This window comes from Ambystoma mexicanum, chromosome 9, assembly GCF_040938575.1.
Source record: "Ambystoma mexicanum isolate Mex_15411 chromosome 9, UKY_AmexF1_1, whole genome shotgun sequence".
NCBI lineage: Eukaryota > Metazoa > Chordata > Amphibia > Caudata > Ambystomatidae > Ambystoma > Ambystoma mexicanum.
Genome location: NC_090931.1, coordinates 10,852,246 through 10,875,330, shown reverse-complemented (window position 1 = coordinate 10,875,330; position 23,085 = coordinate 10,852,246).

Here is a 23,085-nt window from a genome sequence, read left to right as displayed (position 1 = left end):
AGCACCAGGGACGCATGTACCAACGGGGACAGATGTGTCTTGCACCAATAGCACCAGGGATGCATGTACCAACGGGGACTGATGTGTCTTGCACCAATAGCACCAGGGACGCATGTAACAACGGCGACTGATGTGTCTTGCACCAATAGCACCAGAGGCGAGTGTACCTACGGGGACAGATGTGAACCAATAGCACCAGGGAGGCATGTACCAACGGGGACTGATGTGTCTTGCCACAATAGCACCAGGGACGTATGTACCAACGGGGATGTGTCTTGCACCAATTGCACCAGGGACTCATGTTCCAACAGGGACTGATGTGTCTTCCACCAATAGCACCAGGGACGCATGTACCAACGGGGACTGATGTGTCTTGCCCCAATAGACCCAGGGACGCATGTACCAACGGGGACTGGTGTGTCTTGCACCAATAGCACCAGGGACGCATGTACCAACGGGGACTGGTGTGTCTTGCACCAATAGCACCAGGGACGCATGTACCAACCGGGACTGATGTGTCTTGCACCAATAGCACCAGGGACGCATGTACCAACAGGGACTGATATGTCTTGCACCAATAGCACCAGGGACGGATGTACCAACGGGGACTGATGTGTCTTGCACCAATAGCACCAGGGACGCATGTACCAACGGGGACTGATAGGCACCAATAGCACCAGGGAGGCATGTACCAACGGGGACTGATGTGTCTTGCCCCAATAGCACCGGAGACGCATGTATCAACGGTGACTGATGTGTCTTGCACCAATAGCACCAGGGACGCATGTACCAACAGGGACTGATGTGTCTTGCCCCAATAGCACCAGGGACGCATGTACCAACGGGGACTGATGTGTCTTGCACCAATAGCACCAGGGACGCATGTACCAACAAGGACTGATGTCTATTTCACCAATAGCACCAGGGACGCATGTGCCAACGGGGACTGATGTCTCTTGCACCAATAGCACCAGGGACGCATGTAACAACGGGGACTGATGTGTATTGCACCAATAGCACCAGGGACGCATATACCAACGGGGACTAATTTGTCTTGCACCAATAGCACCAGGGATGCATGTACCAACAGGGACTGATGTGTCTTGCCAAATAGCACCAAGGACGCATGTACCAACGGGGACTGATGTGTCTTGCACCAATAGCACCAGGGACGCATGTACCAACGGGGACTGATGTGCACCAATAGCACCAGGGAGGTATGTACCAACAGGGACAGATGTGTCTTGCCCCAATAGCACCAGGGATGCATTTACCAACGGGGACTGATGTGTCTTGCACCAATAGCACCAGGGACTCAAGTACCAACCGGGACTGATGTGCACCAATAGCACCAGGGACGCATGTAGCAACAAGGACTGATGTTTCTTGCACCAATAGCACCAGGGACGCATGTTCCAACGGGGACTGATGTGCACCAATAGCACCAGGGAGGCATGTACCAACGGGCACTGATGTGTCTTGCCCCAATAGCATCAGGGACGCATGTACCAATGGGGACTGATGTGTCTTGCACCAATAGCACCAGGACGCATGTACCAACAGGGACTGTTGTGTCTTGCACCAATAGCAGAAGGGACACATGTACCAACGAGGACTGATTTGTCTTGCACCAATAGCACCAGGGACGCATGTACCAACGGGGACTGATGTGTCTTGCACCAAAGGCACCAGGGACGCATGTACCAACGGGGACTGATGTGTCACATGTACCAACGGGGACTGATGTGTCTTGCACCAATAGCACCAGGGAAGCATGTACCAACGGGGACGCATGTACCAACGGGGACTGATGTGTCTTGCACCAATAGCGCCAGGGACGCATGTTATTACGGGGACTGATGTGTCTTGCACCAATAGCACCAGGGATGCATGTACCAACGGGGACTGATGTGTCGCATGTACCAACGGGGACTGATGTGTCTTACACCAATAGCACCAGGGACGCATGTACCAAGGGGGACGCATGTAGCAATGAGGACTGATGTGTCTTGCACCAATAGCACCAGGGACGCATGTCCCAATGGGGACTGATATGTCTTGCACCAATAGCACTAGGGACACATGTACCTACGGGGACTGATGTGTCTTGCACCAATAGCACCAGGGATGCACGTACCAACGGGGACTGATGTGTCTTGCACCAATAGCACCAAGGACGCATGTACCAATGGGGACTGATGTGTCTTGCACCAATAGCACCAGGGACGCATGTACCAACGGGGACTGATATGCACCAATAGCACCAGGGAGGCATGTACCAACAGGGACTGATGTGTCTTGCCCCAATAGCACCAGGGACGCATGTACCAACGGGGACTGATGTGTCTTGCACCAATAGCACCAGGGACGCATGTACCAACGGGGACTGATGTGTCTTGCACCAATAGCACCAAGGACGCATGTACCAATGGGGACTGATGTGTCTTGCACCAATAGCACCAGGGACGCATGTACCAACGGGGACTGATATGCACCAATAGCACCAGGGAGGCATGTACCAACAGGGACTGATGTGTCTTGCCCCAATAGCACCAGGGACGCATGTACCAACGGGGACTGATGTGTCTTGCACCAATAGCACCAGGGACGCATGTACCAACCGGGACTGATGTGCACCAATAGCACCAGGGAGGCATGTAGCAACAAGGACTGATGTTTCTTGCACCAATAGCACCAGGGATGCATGTACCAACGGGGACTGATGTGCACCAATAGCACCAGGGAGGCATGTACCAACGGGGACTGATGTGTCTTGCACAAATAGCACCAGGGACGCATGTACCAACGGGGACTGATGTGTCTTGTCCCAATAGCACCAGGGACGCATGTACCAACGGTGACTGATGTGTCTTGCACCAATAGCACCAGGGACGCATGTACCAATGGGGACTGATGTGCACCAATAGCACCAGGGATGCATGTACCAACAAGGACTGATGTCTCTTGCACCAATGGCACCAGGGACGCATGTACCAACGGGGACTGATGTGTCTTGCCCCAATAGCACCAGGGATGCATGTATCAACAGGGACTGATGTGTCTTGCACCAATAGCACCAGGGACGCATGTACCAATGGAGACTGATGTCTCTTGCACCAATAGCACCAGGGAAGCATGTACCAACGGGGACTATGTGTCTTGCACCAATAGCACCAGGGACACATGTAACAACAGGGACTGATATGTCTTGCACCAATAGCACCAGGGACGCATGTACCAACGGGGACTGATGTGTCTTGCACCAATAGCACCAGGGACGCATGTACCAACGGGGACTGATGTGTCTTGCACCAATAGCACCAGGGACGCATGTACCAACGGGGACTGATGTGTCTTGCACCAATAGCACCAGGGACGCATGTACCAACGGGGACTGATGTGTCTTGCACCAATAGCACCAGGGACGCATGTACCAACGCGGACTGATGTGTCTTGCACCAATAGCACCAGGGACGCATGTACCAACGGTGACTGATGTGTCTTGCTCCAATAGCACTAGGGACGCATGTACCAACGGGAACTGATGTGTCTTGCACCAATAGCACCAGGGACGCATGTACCAACGGGGACTGATGTGTCTTGCACCAATAGCTCCAGGGACGCATGTACCAACGGGGACTGATGTGTCTTGCCCCAATTGCACCAGGGAGGCATGTACCAACGGGGACTGATGTGTCTTGCACCAATAGCACCAGGGACTCATGTAACAACGGAGACTGATGTGTCTTGCACCAATAGCACCAGAGGCTAGTATACCAACGGGGACAGATGTGCACCAATAGCACCAGGGAGGCATGTACCAACGGGGACTGATGTGTCTTGCACCAATAGCACCAGGGACGCATGTACCAACGGGGACTGATGTGTCTTGCCACAATAGCACCAGGGATGCATGTACCAACGGGGACTGATGTGTCTTTCCCCAATAGCACCAGGGACGCATGTACCAACGGGGACTGATGTGTCTTGCACCAATAGCACCAGGGACACATGTACCAACGGGGACTGATGTGTCTTGCACCAATTGCACCAGGGACTCATGTACCAACGGGGACTGATGTGTCTTGCACCAATAGCACCAGGGACGCATGTACCAACGGGGACTGATGTGTCTTGCCCCAATAGCACCAGGGACGCATGTACCAACGGGGACTGGTGTGTCTTGCACCAATAGCACCAGGGACGCATGTACCAAAAGGGGCTGGTGTGTCTTGCACCAATAGCACCAGGGATGCATGTGCCAACGGGGACTGATGTGTCTTGCACCAATAGCACCAGGGACGCATGTACCAATGGGGACTGATATGTCTTGCACCAATAGCACCAGGGACGGATGTACCAACGGGGACTGATGTGTCTTGCACCAATAGCACCAGGGACGCATGTACCAACGGGGACTGATGTGCACCAATAGCACCAGAGATGCATGTACCAACGGGGACTGATGTCTCTTGCACCAATAGCACCAGGGACGCATGTGCCAACGGGGACTGATGTGTCTTGCACCAATAGCACCAGGGACGCATGTAACAACGGGGACTGATGTGTCTTGCACCAATAGCACCAGGGACGCATGTACCAACGGGGACTGATGTGTCTTGCACCAATAGCACCAGGGATGCATGTACCAACGGGGACTGATGTGTCTTGCACCAATAGCACCAAGGACGCATGTACCAATGGGGACTGATGTGTCTTGCACCAATAGCACCAGGGACGCATGTACCAACGGGGACTGATATGCACCAATAGCACCAGGGAGGCATGTACCAACAGGGACTGATGTGTCTTGCCCCAATAGCACCAGGGACCCATGTACAACGGGGACTGATGTGTCTTGCACCAATAGCACCAGGGACGCATGTACCAACCGGGACTTATGTGCACCAATAGCACCAGGGAGGCATGTAGCAACAAGGACTGATGTTTCTTGCACCAATAGCACCAGGGATGCATGTACCAACGGGGACTGATGTGCACCAATAGCACCAGGGAGGCATGTACCAACGGGCACTGATGTGTCTTGCCCCAATAGCATCAGGGACGCATGTACCAACGGGGACTGATGTGTCTTGCACCAATAGCACCAGGATGCATGTACCAACAGGGACTGATGTGTCTTGCACCAATAGCAGAAGGGACACATGTACCAACGAGGACTGATTTGTCTTGCACCAATAGCACCAGGGACGCATGTACCAACGGGGACTGATGTGTCTTGCACCAATGGCACCAGGGACGCATGTACCAACGGGGACTGATGTGTCGCATGTACCAACGGGGACTGATGTGTCTTGCACCAATAGCACCAGGGACGCATGTACCAACGGGGACACATGTACCAACGGGGACTGATGTGTCTTGCACCAATAGCACCAGGGACGCATGTACCAACGGGGACTGATGTGTCTTGCACCAATAGCACCAGGGATGCATGTACCAATGGGGACTGATGTGTCGCATGTACCAACGGGGACTGATGTGTCTTGCACCAATAGCACCAGGGACACATGTACCAACGGGGACGCATGTAGCAATGGGGACTGATGTGTCTTGCACCAATAGCACCAGGGACGCATGTCCCAATGGGGACTGATGTGTCTTGCACCAATAGCACTAGGGACACATGTACCTACGGGGACTGATGTGTCTTGCACCAATAGCACCAGGGATGCACGTACCAACGGGGACTGATGTGTCTTGCCCCAATAGCACAAGGGACGCATGTACCAAAGGGGACTGAAGTGTCCTGCACCAATAGCACCAGGGACGCATGTACCAACGGGGACTGATGTGTCTTGCACCAATAGCACCAGGGATGCATGTACCAACGGGGACTGATGTGTCTTGCACCAATAGCACCAGGGACGCATGTAACAACGGCGATTGATGTGTCTTGCACCAATAGCACCAGAGGCGAGTGTACCTACGGGGACAGATGTGAACCAATAGCACCAGGGAGGCATGTACCAACGGGGACTGATGTGTCTTGCCACAATAGCACCAGGGACGTATGTACCAACGGGGATGTGTCTTGCACCAATTGCACCAGGGACTCATGTTCCAACAGGGACTGATGTGTCTTCCACCAATAGCACCAGGGACGCATGTACCAACGGGGACTGATGTGTCTTGCCCCAATAGCACCAGGGACGCATGTACCAACGGGGACTGGTGTGTCTTGCACCAATAGCACCAGGGACGCATGTACCAACGGGGACTGGTGTGTCTTGCACCAATAGCACCAGGGACGCATGTACCAACCGGGACTGATGTGTCTTGCACCAATAGCACCAGGGACGCATGTACCAACAGGGACTGATATGTCTTGCACCAATAGCACCAGGGACGGATGTACCAACGGGGACTGATGTGTCTTGCACCAATAGCACCAGGGACGCGTGTACCAACGGGGAGTGATGGGCACCAATAGCACCAGGGAGGCATGTACCAACGGGGACTGATGTGTCTTGCCCCAATAGCACCAGAGACGCATGTACCAACGGTGACTGATGTGTCTTGCACCAATAGCACCAGGGACGCATGTACCAACGGGGACTGATGTGTCTTGCCCCAATAGCACCAGGGACGCATGTACCAACGGGGACTGATGTGTCTTGCACCAATAGCACCAGGGACGCATGTACCAACTAGGACTGATGTCTTTTTCACCAATAGCACCAGGGACGCATGTACCAACGGGGACTGATGTCTCTTGCACCAATAGCACCAGGGACGCATGTGCCAACGGGGACTGATGTCTCTTGCACCAATAGCACCAGGGACGCATGTAACAACGGGGACTGATGTGTATTGCACCAATAGCACCAGGGACGCATGTACCAATGGGGACTGATGTGTCTTGCACCAATAGCACCAGGGATGCATGTACCAACGGGGACTGATGTGTCTTGCACCAATAGCACCAAGGACGCATGTACCAACGGGGACTGATGTGTCTTGCACCAATAGCACCAGGGACGCATGTACCAACGGGGACTGATGTGCACCAATAGCACCAGGGAGGTATGTACCAACAGGGACTGATGTGTCTTGCCCCAATAGCACCAGGGATGCATGTACCAACGGGGACTGATGTGTCTTGCACCAATAGCACCAGGGACTCAAGTACCAACCGGGACTGATGTGCACCAATAGCACCAGGGACGCATGTAGCAACAAGGACTGATGTTTCTTGCACCAATAGCACCAGGGACGCATGTTCCAACGGGGACTGATGTGCACCAATAGCACCAGGGAGGCATGTACCAATGGGCACTGATGTGTCTCGCCCCAATAGCATCAGGGACGCATGTACCAACGGGGACTGATGTGTCTTGCACCAATAGCACCAGGACGCATGTACCAACAGGGACTGATGTGTCTTGCACCAATAGCAGAAGGGACACATGTACCAACGAGGACTGATTTGTCTTGCACCAATAGCACCAGGGACGCATGTACCAACGGGGACTGATGTGTCTTGCACCAAAGGCACCAGGGACGCATGTACCAACGGGGACTGATGTGTCACATGTACCAACGGGGACTGATGTGTCTTGCACCAATAGCACCAGGGACGCATGTACCAACGGGGACGCATGTACCAACGGGGACTGATGTGTCTTGCACCAATAGCGCCAGGGACGCATGTAATAACGGGGACTGATGTGTCTTGCACCAATAGCACCAGGGATGCATGTACCAACGGGGACTGATGTGTCGCATGTACCAACGGGGACTGATGTGTCTTGCACCAATAGCACCAGTGACGCATGTACCAAGGGGGACGCATGTAGCAATGAGGACTGATGTGTCTTGCACCAATAGCACCAGGGACGCATGTCCCAATGGGGACTGATATGTCTTGCACCAATAGCACTAGGGACACATGTACCTACGGGGACTGATGTGTCTTGCACCAATAGCACCAGGGATGCACGTACCAACGGGGACTGATGTGTCTTGCACCAATAGCACCAAGGACGCATGTACCAATGGGGACTGATGTGTCTTGCACCAATAGCACCAGGGACGCATGTACCAACGGGGACTGATATGCACCAATAGCACCAGGGAGGCATGTACCAACAGGGACTGATGTGTCTTGCCCCAATAGCACCAGGGACGCATGTACCAACGGGGACTGATGTGTCTTGCACCAATAGCACCAGGGACGCATGTACCAACGGGGACTGATGTGTCTTGCACCAATAGCACCAAGGACGCATGTACCAATGGGGACTGATGTGTCTTGCACCAATAGCACCAGGGACGCATGTACCAACGGGGACTGATATGCACCAATAGCACCAGGGAGGCATGTACCAACAGGGACTGATGTGTCTTGCCCCAATAGCACCAGGGACGCATGTACCAACGGGGACTGATGTGTCTTGCACCAATAGCACCAGGGACGCATGTACCAACCGGGACTGATGTGCACCAATAGCACCAGGGAGGCATGTAGCAACAAGGACTGATGTTTCTTGCACCAATAGCACCAGGGATGCATGTACCAACGGGGACTGATATGCACCAATAGCACCAGGGAGGCATGTACCAACGGGCACTGATGTGTCTTGCCCCAATAGCATCAGGGACGCATGTACCAACGGGGACTGATGTGTCTTGCACCAATAGCACCAGGATGCATGTACCAACAGGGACTGATGTGTCTTGCACCAATAGCAGAAGGGACACATGTACCAACAAGGACTGATTTGTCTTGCACCAATAGCACCAGGGACGCATGTACCAACGGGGACTGATGTGTCTTGCACCAATGGCACCAGGGAAGCATGTACCAACGGGGACTGATGTGTCGCATGTACCAACGGGGACTGATGTGTCTTGCACCAATAGCACCAGGGACGCATGTACCAACGGGGACACATGTACCAACGGGGACTGATGTGTCTTGCACCAATAGCACCAGGGACGCATGTACCAACGGGGACTGATGTGTCTTGCACCAATAGCACCAGGGATGCATGTACCAATGGGGACTGATGTGTCGCATGTACCAACGGGGACTGATGTGTCTTGCACCAATAGCACCAGGGACACATGTACCAACGGGGACGCATGTAGCAATGGGGACTGATGTGTCTTGCACCAATAGCACCAGGGACGCATGTCCCAACGGGGACTGATGTGTCTTGCACCAATAGCACTAGGGACACATGTACCTACGGGGACTGATGTGTCTTGCACCAATAGCACCAGGGATGCACGTACCAACGGGGACTGATGTGTCTTGCCCCAATAGCACAAGGGACGCATGTACCAACGGGGACTGATGTGTCTTGCCCCAATAGCACCAGGGACGCATTTACCAACGGGAACTGATGTGTCTTACACCAATAGCACCAGGAATGCATGTACCAACGGGGACTGATGTGTCTTTCACCAATAGCACCACGGACGCATGTACCAAACTGGACTGATATGCACCAATAGCACCAGGGATGCATGTACCGACGGGGACTGATGTGTCTTGCCCCAATAGCACCAGGGATGCATATACCAATGTGGACTGATGTGTCTTGCACCAATAGCACCAGGGACGCATGTTCCAACGGGTACTGATGTGCACCAATAGCACCAGGGACGCATGTACCAACGGGGACTGATATGTTTTGCACCAATAGAACCAGGGATGCATGTACCAATGGGTACTGATGTGTCTTGCACCAATAGCACCAGGGACGCATGTACCAACGGGGACTGATGTGTTTTGCACCAATAGAACCAGGGATGCATGTACCAATGGGGACTGATGTGTCTTGCACCAATAGCACCAGGGACGCATGTTCCAACGGGTACTGATGTGCACCAATAGCACCAGGGACGCATTAGCACCAGGGACACATGTACCAACAGGGACTGATGTGTCTTGCCCCAATAGCACCAGGGATGCATGTACCAATGGGGACTGATGTGTCTTGCCCCAATAGCACCAGGGAACCATGTACCAACGGGGACTGATGTGTCTTACACCAATAGCACCAGGGGTGCATGTACCAACGGGGACTGATGTGTCTTGCACCAATAGCACCACGGACGCATGTACCAAACTGTACTGATGTGCACCAATAGCACCAGGGACGCATGTACCAACGGGGACTGATGTGTCTTGCCCCAATAGCACCAGGGATGCATATACCAATGGGGACTGATGTGTCTCACACCAATAGCACCAGGGACGCATGTACCAACGGGGACTGATGTGTCTTGCCCCATTAGCACCAAGGACACATGTACCAACAGGGACTGATGTGTCTTGCCCCAATAGCACCAGGGACGCATGTACCAACGGGGACTGATGTGTCTTGCCCCAATAGCACCAGGGACGCATGTACCAACGGGGACTGATGTGTCTTAAACCAATAGCACCAGGGATGCATGTACCAACGGGGACTGATGTGTCTTGCACCAATAGCACCACGGACGCATGTACCAAACTGGACTGATGTTCACCAATAGCACCAGGGACGCATGTACCAACGGGGAATGATGTGTCTTGCACCAAAATCACCAGGGATGCATGTACCAATGGGGACTGATGTGTCTTGCCCCAATAGCACCAGGGATGCATGTACCAACGTGGACTGATTTGTTTTGCCCCAATAGCACCAGGGCGCAATAGCACCAGGGACGCATGTACCAACGGGGACTGATGTGTCTTGCCCCAATAGCACCATGGACACATGTACCAAGGGGGACTGATGTTTCTTGCACCAATAGCACTAGGGATGCATGTACCAACAGGGACTGATGTGTCTTGCACCAATAGCACCTCGGACGCATGTATCAATAGGGACTGATGTGCACCAATAGCACTAGGGACGCATGTACCAACGGGGACTGATGTGTCTTGCACCAATAGCACCAGGGACGCATGTACCAATGGGGACTGATGTGTCTTGCACCAATAGCACCAGGGACACATGTACCGACGGGGACTGATGTGCACCAATAGCACCAGGGACGCATGTACCAACAGGGACTGATGTGTCTTGCACCAATAGCACCAGGGATGCATGTACCAACGGGGACTGATGTGTCTTGCACCAAGAGCACCAGGGACGCATTTACCAACAGGGACTGATGTGTCTTGCACCAATAGCACCAGGGATGCAGGAACCAACGGGGACAGATGTGTCTTGCACCAATAGCACCAGGGACCATGTACCAACGGGGACTGATGTGCACCAATAGCACCAGGGATGCATTAGCACCAGGGACTCATGTACCAACAGGGACTGATGTGTCTTGCACCAATAGCTTCGGGACACATGTACCAACGGGGACTGATGTGTATTGCACCAATAGCACCAGGGACACATGTACCAACAGGGACTGATGTGTCTTGCACCAATAGCACCAGGGACGCATGTACCAACGGGACTGATGTGTCTTGCTCCAATAGCACCAGGGACACATGGACCAATGGGGGCTGATGTGTCTTGCACCAATAGCACTACGGATGCATGTACCAACAGGGACTGATGTGTCTTGCACCAATAGCACCAGTGACGCATGTACCAACAGGGACTGATGTGTCTTGCACCAATAGCACCAGGGATGCATGTACCAATGGGGACTGATGTGTCTTGCACCAATAGCACCAGGAACGCATGTAACAATGGCGACTGATGTGTCTTGCACCAATAGCACCAGAGGCGAGTGTACCAACGGGGACAGATGTGCACCAATAGCACCAGGGAGGCATGTACCAACGGGGACTGATGTGTCTTGCACCAATAGCACCAGGGAACCATGTACCAACGGGGACTGATGTGTCTTACACCAATAGCACCAGTGGTGCATATACCAACGAGGACTGATGTGTCTTGCACCAATAGCACCACGGACGCATGTACCAAACTGTACTGATGTGCACCAATAGCACCAGGGATGCATGTACCAACGGGGACTGATGTGTCTTGCCCCAATAGCACCAGGGATGCATGTACCAATGGGGACTGATGTGTCTCGCACCAATAGCACCAGGGACGCATGTACCAACGGGGACTGATGTGTCTTGCCCCATTAGCACCAGGGACACATGTACCAACAGGGACTGATGTGTCTTGCCCCAATAGCACCAGGGACGCATGTACCAACGGGGACTGATGTGTCTTGCCCCAATAGCACCAGGGACGCATGCACCAACGGGGACTGATGTGTCTTAAACCAATAGCACCAGGGATGCATGTACCAACGGGGACTGATGTGTCTTGCACCAATAGCACCACGGACGCATGTACCAAACTGGACTGATGTTCACCAATGCACCAGGGACGCATGTACCTACGGAGAATGATGTGTCTTGCACCAAAATCACCAGGGATGCATGTACCAATGGGGACTGATGTGTCTTGCCCCAATAGCACCAGGGACGCATGTACCAACGTGGACTGATGTGTTTGGCCCCAATAGCACCAGGGCGCAATAGCACCAGGGACGCATGTTCCAACGGGGACTGATGTGTCTTGCCCCAATAGCACCATGGACACATGTACCAAGGGGGACTGATGTTTCTTGCACCAATAGCACTAGGGATGCATGTACCAACAGGGACTGATGTGTCTTGCACCAATAGCACCTCGGACGCATGTACCAATAGAGACTGATGTGCACCAATAGCACCAGGGACGCATGTACCAACGGGGACTGATGTGTCTTGCACCAATAGCACCAGGGACGCATGTACCAATGGGGACTGATGTGTCTTGCACCAATAGCACCAGGGACGCATGTACCAACAGGGACTGATGTGTCTTGCACCAATAGCACCAGGGACACATGTACCAACGGGGACTGATGTGTCTTGCACCAATAGCACCACGGACGCATGTACCAAACTGGACTGATGTTCACCAATAGCACCAGGGACGCATGTACCTACGGGGAATGATGTGTCTTGCACCAAAATCACCAGGGATGCATGTACCAATGGGGACTGATGTGTCTTGCCCCAATAGCACCAGGGACGCATGTACCAACGTGGACTGATGTGTTTTGCCCCAATAGCACCAGGGCGCAATAGCACCAGGGATGCATGTTCCAACAGGGACTTATGTGTCTTGCCCCAATAGCACCATGGACACATGTACCAAGGGGGACTGATGTTTCTTGCACCAATAGCACTAGGGATGCATGTACCAACAGGGACTGATGTGTCTTGCACCAATAGCACCTCGGACGCATGTACCAATAGAGACTGATGGTCACCAATAGCACCAGGGACGCATGTACCAACGGGGACTGATGTGTCTTGCACCAATAGCACCAGGGACGCATGTACCAATGGGGACTGATGTGTCTTGCACCAATAGCACCAGGGACGCATGTACCAACAGGGACTGATGTGTCTTGCACCAATAGCACCAGGGACACATGTAGCGACGGGGACTGATGTGCACCAATAGCACCAGGGACGCATGTACCAACAGGGACTGATGTGTCTTGCACCAATAGCACCAGGGATGCATGTACCAACGGGGACTGACGTGTCTTGCACCAAGAGCACCAGGGACGCATTTGCCAACAGGGACTGATGTGTCTTGCACCAATAGCACCTGGGACGCATGTGCCAACGGGGACTGATGTGTCTTGCCCCATGTACCAACGGGGACTGATGTGTCTTGCACCAATAGCACCAGGGATGCATGTACCAATGGGGACTGAGGTGTCTTGCACCAATAGCCCCTAGGACGCATGTGCCAACGGGGACTGATGTGTCTTGCCCCAATAGCACCAGGGACACATGTACCAACGGGGACTGATGTATCTTGCACCAATAGCACCAGGGAACCATGTACCAATGGGGACTGATGTGTCCTGCACCTATAGCACCAGGGATGCAAGTACCAACGGGGACTGATGTGTCTTGCACCAATAGCACCTGGGACGCATGTGCCAACGGGGACTGATGTGTCTTGCCCCAATAGCAGCAGGGACACATGTACCAACGGGGACTGATGTGTCTTGCACCAATAGCACCAGGGATGCATGTACCAATGGGGACTGATGTGTCTTGCACCAATAGCACCTCGGACGCATGTACCAATGTGGGACTGATGTGGACCAATAGCACCAGGGACGCATATACCAACGGGGACTGATGTGCCTTGCACCAATAGCACCAGGGACGCATGTACCAATAGGGACTGATGTGACTTGCACCAATAGCATCAGGGACACATGTACCAACGGGGACTGATGTGCACCAATAGCACCAGGGATGCATGTACCAATGGGGACTGATGTGTCTTGCACCAATAGCACCAGGGACGCATGTACCAACAGGGACTGATGTGTCTTGCACCAATAGCACCAGGGATGCATGTACCAATGGGTACTGATGTGTCTTGCACCAATAGCACCAGGGACGCATGTACCAACGGGGACTGATGTGCACCAATAGCACCAGGGACGCATGTATCAACGGGGACTGATGTGCACCAATAGCACCGGGACACATGTATAAATGGGGACTGATGTGTCTTGCACCAATAGCACCAGGGACGCATGTGCCAACTGGGTCTGATGTGTCTTGCCCCAATTGCACCAGGGACGCATGTACCAATGGGGACTGATGTGTCTTGCACCAATAGCACCAGGGATGCATGTACCAATGGGGACTGATGTGCCTTCCACCAAGAGCACCAGGGACGCATGTTCCAACGGGTACTGATGTGCACCAATAGCACCAGGGACGCATTAGCACCAGGGACACATGTACCAACAGGGACTGATGTGTCTTGCCCCAATAGCACCAGGGACACATGTACCGACGGGGACTGATGTGCACCAATAGCACCAGGGACGCATGTACCAACAGGGACTGATGTGTCTTGCACCAATAGCACCAGGGACGCATGTACCAACGGGGACTGATGTGTTTTCCATCAATAGCACCAGGGACGCATGTACCAACGGGGACTGATGTGTCTTACACCAATAGCACCTGGGACGCATGTACCAATGTGGGACTGATGTAGACCAATAGCACCAGGGACGCATGTACCAAAGGGGACTAATGTGTCTTCCACCAATAGCACCAGGGACGCATGTACCAATGGGTATTGATGTGTCTTGCACCAATAGCACCAGGGACGCATGTACCAACAGGGACTGATGTGCACCAATAGCACCAGGGACGCATGTATCAACGGGGACTTATGTGCACCAATAGCACCAGGGACGCATTAGCACCAGGGACGCATGTACCAACGGGGACTGATGTGTCTTTCACCAATAGCACCAGGGACACATGTGCCAACGGGGACTGATGTGTCTTGCCCCAATAGCACCAGGGATGCATGTACCAATGGGGACCGATGTGTCTTGCACCAATAGCACCAGGGACGCATGTTCCAACGGGTACTGATGTGCACCAATAGCACCAGGGACTCATTAGCACCAAGGACACATGTACCAACAGGGACTGATGTGTCTTGCCCAATAGCACCAGGGACGCATGTACCAACGGGGACTGATGTGTCTTGCCCCAATAGCACCAGGGACGCATGTACCAACGGGAACTGATGTGTCTTACACCAATAGCACCAGGAATGCATGTACCAACGGGGACTGATGTGTCTTGCACCAATAGCACCACGGACGCATGTACCAAACTGGACTGATATGCACCAATAGCACCAGGGATGCATGTACCGACGGGGACTGATGTGTCTTGCCCCAATAGCACCAGGGATGCATATACCAATGTGGACTGATGTGTCTTGCACCAATAGCACCAGGGACGCATGTTCCAACGGGTACTGATGTGCACCAATAGCACCAGGGACGCATGTACCAACGGGGACTGATATGTTTTGCACCAATAGAACCAGGGATGCATGTACCAATGGGTACTGATGTGTCTTGCACCAATAGCACCAGGGACGCATGTACCAACGGGGACTGATGTTTCTTGCCCCAATAGCACCAGGGATGCATATACCAATGTGGACTGATGTGTCTTGCACCAATAGCACCAGGGACGCATGTTCCAATGGGTACTGATGTGCACCAATAGCACCAGGGACGCATGTACCAACGGGGACTGATATGTTTTGCACCAATAGAACCAGGGATGCATGTACCAATGGGGACTGATGTGTCTTGCACCAATAGCACCAGGGACGCATGTTCCAATGGGTACTGATGTGCACCAATAGCACCAGGGACGCATTAGCACCAGGGACACATGTACCAACAGGGACTGATGTGTCTTGCCCCAATAGCACCAGGGATGCATGTACCAATGGGGACTGATGTGTCTTGCCCCAATAGCACCAGGGAACCATGTACCAACGGGGACTGATGTGTCTTACACCAATAGCACCAGGGGTGCATGTACCAACGGGGACTGATGTGTCTTGCACCAATAGCACCACGGACGCATGTACCAAACTGTACTGATGTGCACCAATAGCACCAGGGACGCATGTACCAACGGGGACTGATGTGTCTTGCCCCAATAGCACCAGGGATGCATGTACCAATGGGGACTGATGTGTCTCGCACCAATAGCACCAGGGACGCATGTACCAACGGGGACTGATGTGTCTTGCCCCATTAGCACCAGGGACACATGTACCAACAGGGACTGATGTGTCTTGCCCCAATAGCACCAGGGACGCATGTACCAACGGGGACTGATGTGTCTTGCCCCAATAGCACCAGGGACGCATGTACCAACGGGGACTGATGTGTCTTAAACCAATAGCGCCAGGGATGCATGTACCAACAGGGACTGATGTGTCTTGCACCAATCGCACCACGGACGCATGTACCAAACTGGACTGATGTTCACCAATAGCACCAGGGACGCATGTACCAACGGGGAATGATGTGTCTTGCCCCAATAGCACCAGGGACGCATGTACCAACGTGGACTGATTTGTTTTGCCCCAATAGCACCAGGGCGCAATAGCACCAGGGACGCATGTACCAACGGGGACTGATGTGTCTTGCCCCAATAGCACCATGGACACATGTACCAAGGGGGACTGATGTTTCTTGCACCAATAGCACTAGGGATGCATGTACCAACAGGGACTGATGTGTCTTGCACCAATAGCACCTCGGACGCATGTATCAATAGGGACTGATGTGCACCAATAGCACTAGGGACGCATGTACCAACGGGGACTGATGTGTCTTGCACCAATAGCACCAGGGACGCATGTACCAATGGGGACTGATGTGTCTTGCACCAATAGCACCAGGGACACATGTACCGACGGGGACTGATGTGCACCAATAGCACCAGGGACGCATGTACCAACAGGGACTGATGTGTCTTGCACCAATAGCACCAGGGATGCATGTACCAACGGGGACTGATGTGTCTTGCACCAAGAGCACCAGGGATGCATTTACCAACAGGGACTGATGTGTCTTGCACCAATAGCACCAGGGATGCAGGAACCAACGGGGACAGATGTGTCTTGCACCAATAGCACCAGGAACCATGTACCAACGGGGACTGATGTGCACCAATAGCACCAGGGATGCATTAGCACCAGGGACTCATGTACCAACAGGGACTGATGTGTCTTGCACCAATAGCACCAGGGACACATGTACCAACAGGGACTGATGTGTCTTGCACCAATAGCACCAGGGACGCATGTACCAACGGGACTGATGTGTCTTGCTCCAATAGCACCAGGGACACATGGACCAATGGGGGCTGATGTGTCTTGCACCAATAGCACTACGGATGCATGTACCAACAGGGACTGATGTGTCTTGCACCAATAGCACCAGTGACGCATGTACCAACAGGGACTGATGTGTCTTGCACCAATAGCACCAGGGACGCATGTACCAACGGGGACTGATGTGTCTTGCACCAATAGCACCAGGGACGCATGTAACAATGGCGACTGATGTGTCTTGCACCAATAGCACCAGAGGCAAGTGTACCAACGGGGACAGATGTGCACCAATAGCACCAGGGAGGCATGTACCAACGGGGACTGATGTGTCTTGCACCAATAGCACCAGGGAACCATGTACCAACGGGGACTGATGTGTCTTACACCAATAGCACCAGGGGTGCATATACCAACGGGGACTGATGTGTCTTGCACCAATAGCACCACGGACGCATGTACCAAACTGTACTGATGTGCACCAATAGCACCAGGGACGCATGTACCAACGGGGACTGATGTGTCTTGCCCCAATAGCACCAGGGATGCATGTACCAATGGGGACTGATGTGTCTCGCACCAATAGCACCAGGGACGCATGTACCAACGGGGACTGATGTGTCTTGCCCCATTAGCACCAGGGACACATGTACCAACAGGGACTGATGTGTCTTGCCCCAATAGCACCAGGGACGCATGTACCAACGGGGACTGATGTGTCTTGCCCCAATAGCACCAGGGACGCATGCACCAACGGGGACTGATGTGTCTTAAACCAATAGCACCAGGGATGCATGTACCAACGGGGACTGATGTGTCTTGCACCAATAGCACCACGGACGCATGTACCAAACTGTACTGATGTTCACCAATAGCACCAGGGACGCATGTACCTACGGGGAATGATGTGTCTTGCACCAAAATCACCAGGGATGCATGTACCAATGGGGACTGATGTGTCTTGCCCCAATAGCACCAGGGACGCATGTACCAACGTGGACTGATGTGTTTTGCCCCAATAGCACCAGGGCGCAATAGCACCAGGGACGCATGTTCCAACGGGGACTGACGTGTTTTGCCCCAATAGCACCATGGACACATGTACCAAGGGGGACTGATGTTCCTTGCACCAATAGCACTAGGGATGCATGTACCAACAGGGACTGATGTGTCTTGCACCAATAGCACCTCGGACGCATGTACCAATAGAGACTGATGTGCACCAATAGCACCAGGGACGCATGTACCAACGGGGACTGATGTGTCTTGCACCAATAGCACCAGGGACGCATGTACCAATGGGGACTGATGTGTCTTGCACCAATAGCACCAGGGACGCATGTACCAACGGGGACTGATGTGTCTTGCCCCAATAGCACCAGGGATGCATATACCAATGTGGACTGATGTGTCTTGCACCAATAGCACCAGGGACGCATGTTCCAACGGGTACTGATGTGCACCAATAGCACCAGGGACGCATGTACCAACGGGGACTGATATGTTTTGCACCAATAGAACCAGGGATGCATGTACCAATGGGGACTGATGTGTCTTGCACCAATAGCACCAGGGACGCATGTTCCAATGGGTACTGATGTGCACCAATAGCACCAGGGACGCATTAGCACCAGGGACACATGTACCAACAGGGACTGATGTGTCTTGCCCCAATAGCACCAGGGATGCATGTACCAATGGGGACTGATGTGTCTTGCCCCAATAGCACCAGGGAACCATGTACCAACGGGGACTGATGTGTCTTACACCAATAGCACCAGGGGTGCATGTACCAACGGGGACTGATGTGTCTTGCACCAATAGCACCACGGACGCATGTACCAAACTGTACTGATGTGCACCAATAGCACCAGGGACGCATGTACCAACGGGGACTGATGTGTCTCGCATCAATAGCACCAGGGACGCATGTACCAACGGGGACTGATGTGTCTTGCCCCATTAGCACCAGGGACACATGTACCAACAGGGACTGATGTGTCTTGCCCCAATAGCACCAGGGACGCATGTACCAACGGGGACTGATGTGTCTTGCCCCAATAGCACCAGGGACGCATGTACCAACGGGGACTGATGTGTCTTAAACCAATAGCGCCAGGGATGCATGTACCAACAGGGACTGATGTGTCTTGCACCAATAGCACCACGGACGCATGTACCAAACTGGACTGATGTTCACCAATAGCACCAGGGACGCATGTACCAACGGGGAATGATGTGTCTTGCCCCAATAGCACCAGGGACGCATGTACCAACGTGGACTGATTTGTTTTGCCCCAATAGCACCAGGGCGCAATAGCACCAGGGACGCATGTACCAACGGGGACTGATGTGTCTTGCCCCAATAGCACCATGGACACATGTACCAAGGGGGACTGATGTTTCTTGCACCAATAGCACTAGGGATGCATGTACCAACAGGGACTGATGTGTCTTGCACCAATAGCACCTCGGACGCATGTATCAATAGGGACTGATGTGCACCAATAGCACTAGGGACGCATGTACCAACGGGGACTGATGTGTCTTGCACCAATAGCACCAGGGACGCATGTACCAATGGGGACTGATGTGTCTTGCACCAATAGCACCAGGGACACATGTACCGACGGGGACTGATGTGCACCAATAGCACCAGGGACGCATGTACCAACAGGGACTGATGTGTCTTGCACCAATAGCACCAGGGATGCATGTACCAACGGGGACTGATGTGTCTTGCACCAAGAGCACCAGGGACGCATTTACCAACAGGGACTGATGTGTCTTGCACCAATAGCACCAGGGATGCAGGAACCAACGGGGACAGATGTGTCTTGCACCAATAGCACCAGGAACCATGTACCAACGGGGACTGATGTGCACCAATAGCACCAGGGATGCATTAGCACCAGGGACTCATGTACCAACAGGGACTGATGTGTCTTGCACCAATAGCACCAGGGACACATGTACCAACAGGGACTGATGTGTCTTGCACCAATAGCACCAGGGACGCATGTACCAACGGGACTGATGTGTCTTGCTCCAATAGCACCAGGGACACATGGACCAATGGGGGCTGATGTGTCTTGCACCAATAGCACTACGGATGCATGTACCAACAGGGACTGATGTGTCTTGCACCAATAGCACCAGTGACGCATGTACCAACAGGGACTGATGTGTCTTGCACCAATAGCACCAGGGACGCATGTACCAACGGGGACTGATGTGTCTTGCACCAATAGCACCAGGGACGCATGTAACAATGGCGACTGATGTGTCTTGCACCAATAGCACCAGAGGCAAGTGTACCAACGGGGACAGATGTGCACCAATAGCACCAGGGAGGCATGTACCAACGGGGACTGATGTGTCTTGCACCAATAGCACCAGGGAACCATGTACCAACGGGGACTGATGTGTCTTACACCAATAGCACCAGGGGTGCATATACCAACGGGGACTGATGTGTCTTGCACCAATAGCACCACGGACGCATGTACCAAACTGTACTGATGTGCACCAATAGCACCAGGGACGCATGTACCAACGGGGACTGATGTGTCTTGCCCCAATAGCACCAGGGATGCATGTACCAATGGGGACTGATGTGTCTCGCACCAATAGCACCAGGGACGCATGTACCAACGGGGACTGATGTGTCTTGCCCCATTAGCACCAGGGACACATGTACCAACAGGGACTGATGTGTCTTGCCCCAATAGCACCAGCGACGCATGTACCAACGGGGACTGATGTGTCTTGCCCCAATAGCACCAGGGACGCATGCACCAACGGGGACTGATGTGTCTTAAACCAATAGCACCAGGGATGCATGTACCAACGGGGACTGATGTGTCTTGCACCAATAGCACCACGGACGCATGTACCAAACTGTACTGATGTTCACCAATAGCACCAGGGACGCATGTACCTACGGGGAATGATGTGTCTTGCACCAAAATCACCAGGGATGCATGTACCAATGGGGACTGATGTGTCTTGCCCCAATAGCACCAGGGACGCATGTACCAACGTGGACTGATGTGTTTTGCCCCAATAGCACCAGGGCGCAATAGCACCAGGGACGCATGTTCCAACGGGGACTGACGTGTTTTGCCCCAATAGCACCATGGACACATGTACCAAGGGGGACTGATGTTCCTTGCACCAATAGCACTAGGGATGCATGTACCAACAGGGACTGATGTGTCTTGCACCAATAGCACCTCGGACGCATGTACCAATAGAGACTGATGTGCACCAATAGCACCAGGGACGCATGTACCAACGGGGACTGATGTGTCTTGCACCAATAGCACCAGGGACGCATGTACCAATGGGGACTGATGTGTCTTGCACCAATAGCACCAGGGACGCATGTACCAACAGGGACTGATGTGTCTTGCACCAATAGCACCAGGGACACATGTACCGAGGGGGACTGATGTGTCTTGCACCAATAGCACCACGGGCGCATGTACCAAACTGGACTGATGTTCACCAATAGCACCAGGGACGCATGTACCTACGGGGAATGATGTGTCTTGCAACAAAATCACCAGGGATGCATGTACCAATGGGGACTGATGTGTCTTGCCCCAATAGCACCAGGGACGCATGTACCAACGTGGACTGATGTGTTTTGCCCCAATAGCACCAGGGCACAATAGCACCAGGGATGCATGTTCCAACGGGGACTTATGTGTCTTGCCCCAATAGCACCATGACACATGTACCAAGAGGGACTGATGTTTCTTGCACCAATAGCACTAGGGATGCATGTACCAACAGGGACTGATGTGTCTTGCACCAATAGCACCTCGGACGCATGTACCAATAGAGACTGATGTGCACCAATAGCACCAGGGACGCATGTACCAACGGGGACTGATGTGTCTTGCACCAATAGCACCAGGGACGCATGTACCAATGGGGACTGATGTGTCTTGCACCAATAGCACCAGGGACGCATGTACCAACAGGGACTGATGTGTCTTGCACCAATAGCACCAGGGACACATGTACCGACGGGGACTGATGTGCACCAATAGCACCAGGGACGCATGTACCAACAGGGACTGATGTGTCTTGCACCAATAGCACCAGGAACCATGTACCAACGGGGACTGATGTGCACCAATAGCACCAGGGATGCATTAGCACCAGGGACTCATGTACCAACAGGGACTGATGTGTCTTGCACCAATAGCACCAGGGACACATGTACCAACAGGGACTGATGTGTCTTGCACCAATAGCACCAGGGACGCATGTACCAACGGGACTGATGTGTCTTGCTCCAATAGCACCAGGGACACATGGACCAATGGGGGCTGATGTGTCTTGCACCAATAGCACTACGGATGCATGTACC